The following is a 12,118-nucleotide window of genomic DNA, read 5'->3' on the forward strand; positions in this document are numbered from 1 at the left end:
ATGAACCTCTGTAATGCAGCAGAGTTCGGCCTGATTTGGTGAACAGGTAGTAGTGATGGTGGGATGCTTCACCCACCCGCCCGGGATGCTTCTGCGCATGCGCAGATGTGTCACAAGCGAGCAGGCGTGCAAACCGTTAGCAATGGGATTTAGAACACACTACTGCTGTGATGCCACACAAGGCTTGTTTGCAGAAATCCTCAGAGCTGAAAAACTCAGTTCATCTATGGAAGTTATCATCGCAATCCTTATTAGCTTTGACCCATCTTTACGGCTTGTCTTGTAATCCAATCCCAAATGAATATCATTTTGGTTATTCAGTGTTGTGGTTAGCTCTGGCCCAGCTCCTGCCCCAAGGACTGTGGATGTGGGGGAGACATCCACATGCTACAGGCCTGTTTTGCCCCCGGTGGAATCTGCTGATGAAGGCTCCTCTAACCAAGAAGACATGAGTGACAGGGAGGAGGAGAGTGTGGCAGACAGCTCAGAAGGAGATCAATTATCTAGCTCCTCCTTGGATTCAGAACAAGAGTTAATGATACAGCCACGCATGAGGAGAGCGATGCATAGGCAAAAACAACTGAGAGATTATTATCAAAGAAAATGAGGCCACCTGTGGTTGGGTGGGGCTGTGGTAATTAGTGAGGCTGCTATAAATAGCAGCCTGTGGGTTTGGCCTTTGTAGAGGATTATCTGATCGTTGTGTTTCGTGACTGCTTTACTGACTTGGACCTTTTGTGTGCTGATTTCCCCCCGCTTTGAAACTAAACCAGAGCAAAGTGTGTTTCACTTTGTGAAAGAAGAAGAACTGTGAATTGCCTCACAGCTGCAAGCTAAGTATCACAGAACTGATAAGGGACTTGTACAAATTACCAGTTTGTTTGGAGACCAGTGCTTTTTGCTATACCAAAAGAGGGCTTAGTTTAAGTGAATTTTCATTATAAAGAACATTGTTTTGAATTTTCAAACGTGTGTGTGTGTCTGAAATTTGTACCTGTGAATTTTTGGGAGGATTCTACCAGAGAGCCAGACAGAACATTCAGAAACATGGATTTGGAAATCTAGACTCTAGAACAATGATGGCGAACCAATGGCACAGGTGCCACAAGTGGCATGCAGAGCCATATCTGCTGGCATGTGAGCCGTTGCCCTAGCTCAGCTCCAACGTGCATGTGTGTGCCGGGCATCTGATTTTTGGCTCACACAGAGGTTCTGGGAGGGCATTTTAGGCTTCCAGAGAGCTTCCGGGGGGATGTGGGAGGGCGTTTTTACCCTCCCCCAGCTCCAGGGAAGCCTTTGGAGCCTGGGAGGGTGAAACACTGAGCCTACTGGGCCCACCACAAGTTGGGAAACAAGCCATTTCCAGCCTCCAGAGAGTTTTCATCCTCCCCAGGCATTGAATTATGGGTGTGGGAACTCACAGATGTGGGATATCATGCCCAAATGCTCTTTCAGCACCCGAGGGAAAAAAAGGTTTCCTATCATTGCTATAGAACATGTAAGTAAACATTCCTCCAAACTTTCATTTAATTATCCCATGTGTCTGCAAAAGGTTTTTTATAAAAAGAAGTGAGACAGTGGCATGGAGTCCTTTGGGAGTGGGGTGGCATATAAATCCAATTAATTAATTAATTAATCAATCAATCAATTAATCATTTTTTTAAAAAATTAATTTAAATATTGGATTTGTCTTATATTGTATTGCTATTGCTGTGAGCCGCCCCGAGTCTGCGGAGAGGGGCGGCATACAAATCTGATTAAACTAAACTAAACTAAACTAATGGAAACAGTTAAACCTATTTTGAAGCTCCTCTAGTCTCCCGTCATTGTGATCGGAGAGTGGAAGAGAGACTTAACTCTAGAGTTGGTGTAATTTCTGTGATTTATGGCACAAGCTGATTTAAATTAAGGTAAGTAAACTTAAAAGAAAATGTTCTACCACAATCATAGATCAATGTTTTTCAAACATGGCAACTTTAAGATGCTGCCTGGGGAATTCTGGGAGTTCAAATCCACACATCTTAATTTTGCCAAGTTTAAAAAACATCATAGATTGATCTTTGGTCCACATTCATACAACATGTTAGTCCTGTTAAAATCATTTTCAGACTGATTTTGAGCCAAGTTACCCAATGAAGAATGTGGTACAACTGCTCAATGTAGAGATAGACTTTTATTCAAAAAGCTGGACAGCAAAACTGGGGATGAGCAATTCAAAGGTGGGAAAAACTGGGAATGTTGAGAGAAGTATCATTGACATCCTTCAGTCTCGAAAGACTATGGTATCATGCTCTGGAAAGAGTTCCTAAAATGCCATATGCAAAGCTGGAGTAACCTATCCAGAGTTCGAACCCTGGGTAGGTTAGTATGGAGAACAGACTGTTACCAAGCAGCAGATCCCCCCTCTCCACATCTCTGAAAGAATCCAATGAGATGGCAAAGGCCAATAGGATTTGTTCCAGCTACATCATGAACTGCTTGTGGGACTCCAGATTTTGCCTCAAGATTAGATTAGATTAGATTTATTGGATTTATATGCCGCCCCACTCCGCAAACTCAAGGTTTATTCCTGAAGCATTTTCCAAGTTTTCCAAGTTTCCCTCTCCTAGAAGATGGTTTTGCCACTTTATCTACCATTGGGATGCAGAGAGATGTTGAAAGAAGAAATATTTATATTAACAATGGGTTTTGATCGTGGCTAAGGAATTCTGGGAGTTGAAGTCCGCCAGGCTTAAAGTGGCCAAGGTTGGAGACTCCTGGTATAGAGTATTTTTTTAGTTTTAATTAACTCCATTTTTATGATGAATTTTCTATTTTTAAATGTCTGTTTTTATGTATGTGTTGTTGTTTTTATTTACTATCGTATACTACCCAGAGTCACTTCTCTTGAGATGGGCAGTATATAAATATGATTGATTGATTGATTGATTGATTGATTGATTGATTGATTAAATAAACAAGCAAACAAACAAACAAATAAATAAATAAATAAATAAATAAATAAAGTCTGCGGAGAGGGGCGGCATACAAATCCAATAAATAAATAAATAAATAAATGAATGAATGGATGGATGGATGGATGGATGGATGAATAAATGAATGAATGAATAAATAAATAAATAAATAAATAGATGAAAGGATGAATGAAAACCTCAAATTAAAAATTATAATAACAAGGTTGCACGATTATAACTGAAAAGAAAATGGAAAGGTTGAAGTTATTTCTGCAGAAGAAACACAGGTCTGCTTGCTAAATTTATCAAAGCTGAAATCATAATCAGAAGCAGAGGTACACTGTACAGTTAATGTCTGGATCATAAATCCTGAATGTAAGTTCAAAATGAGAACAGACATGAATCATGGAGTTGTATCATACATAATGCCTGTTCTATAAAGAGATAATGGTCTCAGTTAAATTTACTGTTATTTATTTCAGTTAATCTCATGCATTTTGAACTGGGAAAATTTATTTATTTATTTATCTATCTATCTATCTATCCATCTATCTATCTATCTATCTATCTATCTATCTATTGGATTTGTATGCCGCCCCTCTCCGTGGACTTGGGGCGGCTAACAACAGTGACAAAAACAGAATGTAAAAATCCAATACTATAATATCTAAAAACCCTTGTTATAAAACCAATCATACATACAAACATACCATGCATAAATTGTAGAAGCCTAGGGGGAAAATTATCTTAGTTCCCCCATGCCTGACGGCAGAGGTGGGTTTTGAGGAGCTTACGAAAGGCAAGGAGGGTGGGGGTAATTCTGATCTCTGGGGGGAGTTGGTTCCAGAGGGTCGGGGCCGCCACAGAGAAGGCTCTTCCCCTGGGCCCCGCCAACCGACATTGTTTAGTCAACGGGACCCGGAGAAGGCCCACTCTGTGGGACCTAACTTGTCACTGGGATTCGTGCGGCAGAAGGCGGTCCCTGAGATAATCTGGCCCGGTGCCATGAAGGGCTTTATAGGTCATAACCAAGACTTTGAATTGTGACCAGAAACTGATTGGCAACCAATGCAGACTGCGGAGTGTTGGTGTGACATGGGCATATTTAGGGAAGCCCATGATTGCTCTCGCAGCTGCATTCTGCACGATCTGAAGTTTCCGAACACTTTTCAAAGGTAGCCCCATGTAGAGAGCATTACAGTAGTCGAGCCTCGAGGTGATGAGGGCATAAGTGACTGTGAGCAGTGACTCCCGGTCCAAATAGGGCCGCAACTGTTGCACCAGGCGAACCTGGGCAAACGCCCCCCTCGCCACAGCTGAAAGATGTTTCTCTAATGTGAGCTGTGGATCAAGGAGGACGCCCAAGTTGCGGACCCTCTCTGAGGGGTCAGTGATTTCCCCTCCAGGGTAATGGACGGACAGATGGAATTGTCCTTAGGAGGCAAAACCCACAGCCACTCCATCTTATCAGGGTTGAGTTTGAGTCTGAGTGGTATATTGCATCCCATCAAATAGTCTAGTGTTGTCCAAATTCTTTTTTAGGAAAAGGAGGATTTAAAGTTTATTGCCATTTTTTTAAATAATTGAAAAATTTAACTCCTGGGTAAGATCTACCTTAAATCTTAAAGCAGGTCTTTGTTGATGAAGTGGCTCCTATAGGGCACCAGTGCTGAAAATTAGTGTTTTTCTCTTGGATCAATCTGTGACAGTGTTTTTCAAATTTGGCATTCCAGTTGTTTTTATGGTGGTTGTTTCCTGACTTGATCTATTATACAGAGACATGGCAATAAACTTGAAGAAACTGTGAAGAAATCGTTAGAAAAGCAAGAACATGCTTTATGCTCAAGAGGAAGTGTTAGAAAATCATTTAGATTGGCTGTAGTTCGGGCTATAGTAAAGCAGCAATTTCCCAGGAAGGAGAGAACACACTCCAAGGATGGGGATGAGACAAGAGACAATACAGCCCTGAGCAGGATTAGAGAAGGAGGCAAAATTTTTAGGATAGCCACTCCGTAGACTTTTTCAAGGTGTGCCCATTAGACTTAGTGTAGTATGGCTTTAGTCTGGCAAGATTCTGTCTATATGACGTGAGCAAATTGGCTGGATGGTTCTGCTGTTCTTGAGTCAGGCCCAACGTAACTTACTTATGGATCTAAAAGGATGGAAGGGGAACCACAGGCCTTCCAAGATTCTATAACTGTACCCTATAACATAACAATAAATTATAATTCCAATCAAATGTGTGGAGTCTGTTTGCTGACATAGTTTCTCTCTAAGATTCTCAACTTTTCTAATGCCGTGACCCCTTAGTACAGTTCCTCATTTATTTGTTTGTTTGTTTGTTTGTTCGTTCGTTTGTTCGTTTGTTCGTTTGTTCGTTTGTTCGTTTGTTCGTTTGTTCGTTTGTTCATTTGTTCATTTGTTCATTTGTTCATTTGTTTATTGGATTTGTATGCCGCCTCTCTCCATGGACAACAGGGATAAAAACAGCATGTAACAATCCAATACTAAAACAATTAAAAACCCTTATTATAAAACCAAACATACATACAAACATACCATGCATAAATTGTAGAGGCCTAGGGGGAAAGAATATCTCAGTTCCCCCATGCCTGGCGGCAGAGGTGGATTTTAAGGAGCTTACGAAAGGCGAGGAGGGTGAGGGCAATTCTAATCTCTGGGGGGAGTTGGTTCCAGAGGGCCAGGGCCCCTACAGAGAAGGCTCTTCCCCTGGGTCCCACCAAATGACATTGTTTAGTCAATGGGACCAGGAGAAGGCCAACTCTGTGGGACCTAACTGGTCGCTGGGATTCATGCGGTAGAAGGTGGTCCCGGAGATAATGCTATGGTGACCCCCAACCTTATGTCTAGTGCCAATTCTCCCAACAGAGCTTTAGGCTGATTGGCAGGAAGGTCAGAGGGACACCCCCACTGTAAATGTCTGATTGGTCGGATTGTAAAAATATGTTCCAATGCGCCAGAATAGAAGCTTTAGTTCCTAACACCATGGGAAATTTGTTTTTTCCCATGGTTTTAGGTGACCTCTGTGAAATGGTCATTTGACCCCAAAAGGGGTCCTGACCCCCAGGTTGATAACCACTGCTCTAAGGGCTAATAGTTCCAACCAACCTTGAAGCTCTCCATTCACTAGCTCCTTCATGATTAACCACCTACTTCCCTTTCTGTTACCCAGGACTGTAGTACTAACTCCTGGTGGTTCACTCCAGAAGCCTCATGTAGTGTGTCCATCTCTGTATCTCACTCGGAGAAAGATTCAATTCCTTCTCCTCTCAGTCCTGGTCCTACCCAAGTAGCTTTGCTAGAGCTACAGCTATTGCCAGTTGGTTTCTGGGTGCAATTCAAAATGCTGACTGTCATTTGTAAAGCACTGCCTGGCTTAGGATCTGGAGATGTATGGGACCGTTTATTCCTGATGACGTCTACCCAGTGATGGGATCCTATGGGTATGGCCACATACGCAGTAACCGTAGCAAAATTTTGAATTTTTTCCTTTTCCCCCATCTGGACTCTGGGTATGTTTTTCCTATCGCAGTAAATTAGGTTGAATGTGTATAATTTTAGAAGAGCTGTGCATGTGTGTGTACATACACTTTATATAGTACCTAATCAGGGGTGGGCTACTGCCCGGATGTGGGGGAACGCAGTGGGGTAGCGAAAATGGAGCTCCACCCCAGAGCACCCAATTTGCACTGAAAGATGTTGAAACAAAATGCATGAGCATTTTGCAGGCTCACAGTGTGGTAGTAAAAATTTTGGTAGCCCATCACTGCTTCTATCCGTCTAAAGATAAAGGCAAAATAAGGTTTCCTCTAAGTTCTTTATCCTTGGCATCTGCATGCACCACAAGAACAGGATTTCTCACTTCCTGTCTCTTTCGCTGATTAACCCCAAGTATCTTGGGTTTTCAAAAATCAATTAAAACGGGGCTGTTTCAGCAAGCCTTCAGTTCTAATAGGCTGAATTATAAGTCCTGCAGGGACAGCATCCGTTAATTGGTGATTGGAGACTCCTCGTGGAGGAATAATTGATTATATTTTGATGTTGTCTTATATCGCCTTACTCTTACTCCTGACTTTAGGAATGTAAGCTGCCCAGATGCATATGTGAATGGAGCAGCATATAAACCTTATTTATTTGTTTGTGATTTGATTTGATTTGATTTGATTTGATTTGTATGCCGTCCCTCTCTGAGGACTCAGGGTGGCTCACAACATATATAAAGAGACAATAGTAAAATCAATCCAATTAGTACATAAAAACAATCCTTAAAAATCTATTTTAAAAACGCCCATTACATTCATTCAACAATCGTACCAAAAACATTCATTGGTCAGGCGGAAAATCTTGTAACCCCAGGCCTGGTGACAAAGATGAGTTTTTAAGCTCTTTCAGAAGGCAAGGAGGGTGGGGGCAGTGCGAATCTCCGGGGAGAGCTGATTCCAGAGGGCCGGGGCCCCCACAGAGAAGGCTCTTCCCCTAGGTCCCACCAGCCAACATTGTTTGGTCAAGGGGACCCTAAGGAGGCCCACTCTGTGGGACCTCACCGGCTGCTGGGATTCATGCGGCAGAAGGCAGTCTCGGAGATAGTCTGGTTCTATGCCATGTATGTAGAAATTGCTGCAAAAATTGTTCTTCATCCTGGATTTCAAAGTTCAAATTCCCAGTCAATGTTATAAGAACAGCAGATAAACACTGCTTAATAATGAAATTTCTTATACATTCTGACCCAATTACTATTTAGGGCAGGAGTGTCAGACTCGATTTCATTGAGGGTTGCATCAAGGTTGCCTTTGACCTCGGGGGGTGGGGGGTGGCCAAGGTGGGCGTGGCCAGTTTAACATCACTCATGTTGGTGGTGCAATGGTGGGTTTCTACCAGTTAGTCTCCGGCGAACTGATAGCAACAGCAGCAGGAGGCTCCGCCCACCCACCCAGATACCATCACACACGCTCTGTTCATGCGCAGAAGTGTTGCATTCACATCTCTGAATCGGTAGCAAAGGTAAGTGACACCCACCACTGCTGTGGTGGCCTGAGTGCTTTGCTAATGAAAACGGGCTTCTTGACTCCATTTTTGGCCATGGCGGCTTCTTGAAGCCCTCTGCCAGAGAGAATGGCGCTTGGGTGAGCAGTGCGTGCCCCTCCAGGCCCTGTTTGCAGCCACAAGGGCCTCCTGCAGCCCTCGGCTAGCAAAAACGGAGTTCAGTTTTCACTGGCAGAAGGCTGCAGGAGGCCGATCACGGCTGAAAACGTGGCCTGGGAGGGCTGCGCACAGTCCTTTCTAGCTCCATTTTCCCTGGAAGAGGCACCACAGTGAAGTGCTTTGCTGCTTCCAGGACAGCCCTGCAGGCCGGATCTAAGCACCCCGCAGGCTAGATCTGGGTTCCAGGCTTTCAGTTTGACACCCTGACTTAGGGGCACAGTACCACAGAGACCAGTGGGCACTTTTTTTCCCGTATGAATCAGTTATTACGAATGAAGATGCAGAGTACAGCTATGGCCAGGCTTCTCTCTCGTCCTCACTTTCTCATATTTCATTAACTGGAACCTTTTTGGGTTCTAAAATATTCAAAGTGTGCAAATACCACCCCTACATTCCCATTTTGGGAATCCGAGTTCATAAAGGGAAGATTGTAATCAACCAACTCAAAGGAACTATCCTTCAATTTTGCATGCAGAACAAGTCTCTAATTTTGCAAAGGTCACTGCCTACAGATGGAGTTGGAGGTTAAATTATTTCAGCAAAAAAAAAAATCCCTTCTTTGAACTGGTCCTCTTGTTCTGTTTCCTAAACAGTACTTGCCCCACATATTAACAATCATTTGTCAAGAGCCATAGCAATAAAATAGTGTATGCCTTCACTAGAATTTGCATCTCTGCAGCTGATATTTCTTTACACAAAGATAGATACAGTGGTACGTCTACTTATGAATTTAATTCGTTCTGTGACCAGGTTCTTAAGTAGAAAGGTTTGTAAGAAGAAGCAATTTTTCCCATAGTAATCAATGTAAAAGCAAATAATGCGTGCGATCGGGGAAACTACAGGAAGAGTGGAGGCCCTGTTTCCTCCCAGGAGATTCCTAGAGAGGCCCCATGGAGGGTTCTCCCTGCCTTTTCCGGTTACAGTTTTGGAGGCTCATGTTTGTAAGTGGAAAATGGTTCATGAGAAGAGGCAAAAAATATTCCTGAACACCCGGTTCTTATCTAGAAAAGTTCGTAAGTAGAGGCGTTTGTAGGTAGAGGTACCACTGTAGTTGGAAGTGAAATGTTCACCACATTTCATTTGAGTATAATCACAACACAGACTCAACCATTTCTAGAGAAACCCTTTCTAACACTGCAAAATATCTAATCAATTAATTCCATATATTTGCATCTTGATTTGCATGGGTTTTTGGTTTTTTTTTAATCTGCAAGTATATAAACGGTATTGGGTTCCTACCGGTATGGGCCACGCTGAGCTCCAGTAGGGAAAATGGAGCTGTGCATGCAATTCCGCATCCCAGGCACTTGCAGGCATGCACCCAAGCAAGATTTTGCTTCTGCGCATGCGCAGGAAGCAAAATCTTGTGAGGAAATGTGCGCATAAGTAGTGATGGGTGAACCCAACGGTGTTTGAGTTCGGCAAGTTTGGATGAACTTTGCGCAAAATTCGGCCGAACCCGAACGGTTCATGGTGCCAAAGCTCCGCCCCCGGAATCCCATCATTTTTTTATTTTTATGGATTTTTAATTTTTATTTATTTTTATGAAAAAGGACACTGCAGCGGTGCCGCAAGCAAACGGAAGTCCTTTCACGTGAAAATAAAAACTTTTATTGTTACATGAAAAGACCTCCCTTTGCTTGCGGCACCGCTGCGGCATCCTTTTTTGTAAAAAAAAAAAAAAATTTTTACATCAAAAGACCTCCCTTTGAAGGAGCTGGGGAATCCCTCCCACGAAGAGATTCCGGGGACGGAGCTTTGATGTCACATATACCAGCAGGTTGCTAAGGACGCCAAAGTGATCACTTCCTGGATTCCATGGAATCCAGGAAGTGATCACTTTGGCGTCCTTAGCAACCTGCCAGTGTACGTGACATCAAAGCTCCACCCATGGAATCTCTTCGTGGGATTCCCCAGCTCCTTTTGTGCCTCCCTCCCATCCTCCTGACCGGCTGACAGCTCCCCGGTGTTCGCCTTCCTCCGCCACCACTGGCGCCCGGCTCCTCCTCCTCTTCTCAGCAGATGACAGCCGGGCGGTGGCTTCCACGGTGTTTGGCACGAACGGCGAACTAAAGCATGAATTTTTTAAAAAATTCGGGTTCGCGTCCGGCATGCCGAACACCACAAAATTCGGTTTGCCCAACACTACACATGAGCGAGATTTTAGAGATTTTTTGCTTCTGTGCATGCGCGAAAGCAAACAAATTGCCAAAATCTCACCTGGGCACATGCAGGCAAGCCCCGGTGTGGTGGATATCTGCAGGAAAGTAAGTGGTGGAATTATTATTACTATTATTATTATTATTATTATTATTATTATTATTATTATTATTATTATTATTATTATTATCATCATTATTATCATTATTATTTATTAGATTTGTATGCCGCCCTTCTCCGAAAACTTGGGGCAGCTCACAGAGTAAATATAAAAACACAGTGTACAGTACAAATCTAATACATTAAAAAAAAACTATAGCTAAAAACCCTATGTATTACTCAATCAATTGGTACAATCCCATGTATCACAATTATTAGTCAGGGGCCCCAGATTTAATTGCCCCAGGCCTGGCAACATAGATGAGTCTTAAGACTGTTGTGGAAGGCGAGGAGGGTGGGGGCAGTATGAATCCGCTCTGTATATAAATGCTAGTCAAGATGAACATACCCTCTAGGAAAAATTGTGAAGAAATATATATTATGAACAATAAAAACCTTAAAGTTGGATTTCACATGCCTTTGCTTCAGAATCTATGATAGGTTACAGTGACATATTTAGGAAAGCTAGATCTGAATTAAGAATGGCAGTTACTGGTAAGTTATTTATAAAACTGGTTGTTAAAATATGATTTAATGCGTGTGTGGATTCCGCTAATGTAGTGTCACAAATTGATCAGTTATAGTTTCCTTTGATATTTCAAAGGAAAACCCAATACATGCCTGTTATGTTGACCACAGTTCCTTTGTTAACCTAATTTATCATTTCATATGCCTGATGCTTATCTTTCGGCCGCTGTATTTAAAGGGCCTTTCTGCAAGTTTAGATAAGTGCACCTGCCAAGTAAATGAATGTTCCTGCTTCCTACTAGCAGCTGCCCACATCCAACATGTTTGGCCTCTCATTGTTCCCCCTGATGAATGATTCAACAGACCTTGGGACTGGAGGCGCTCCCTCTCTCCCCTCTTTCCCTCCTCCCCTGCCCTTTGCCCATGGAACACGGCTGGCACCACGAAGTGGCCAAGACAAAGCCTCGCCTTTTCCCTTTCTCATTCTCCTGGTCTTGAAATGCAACATTGCTAACACTGCAGCAAAGAAACAGAGAAAGCACAAAAGTGACGGCAGTACTGGACTCAGGATGATAACCATTGCTCGCACGCTCCCTGCTCCCACTCTGTGCATACATTTGGAACAATGTCACATTTCTTTTTCTTCCTTTTTTTTTTGTGCTCATTTTCTAATTAGCTGCAATCTCCCTCTAACACGGTGCTTCTCAAATATTGGGGTGCGCCCCCCTTGGATGGGGTGCAACACGATGCCAGGGAAGGCAGTAGGACATTAAAAAATCTATTAAGTATTCAATAAATAGTGCATAAACTTACTACCCCCACTGCCCCCGCAGGAAGGGGGGCACAGTGGGGGTAGTAAGTTTATGCACTATTTATTGAATACTTAATAGATTTTTTAATGTCCTTCCTTCTCTAGCACCTTAGTATGATCTTTAATTACTTTTAAAATAGGAAATAATTCAATAGTATATGTTTACCCATAAACGCTTTGATCATAGAATCATAGAATCATAGAATCATGGAATCATGGAATCATGGAATCATGGAATCATGGAATCATGGAATCATAGAATCATAGAATCATAGAATCATAGAATCATAGAATCATAGAATCATAGAATCATAGAATCATAGAATCATAGAATCATAGAATC

The sequence above is a fragment of the Erythrolamprus reginae genome, chromosome 1 (assembly GCF_031021105.1).
Source record: "Erythrolamprus reginae isolate rEryReg1 chromosome 1, rEryReg1.hap1, whole genome shotgun sequence".
Classification (NCBI taxonomy): domain Eukaryota; kingdom Metazoa; phylum Chordata; class Lepidosauria; order Squamata; family Dipsadidae; genus Erythrolamprus; species Erythrolamprus reginae.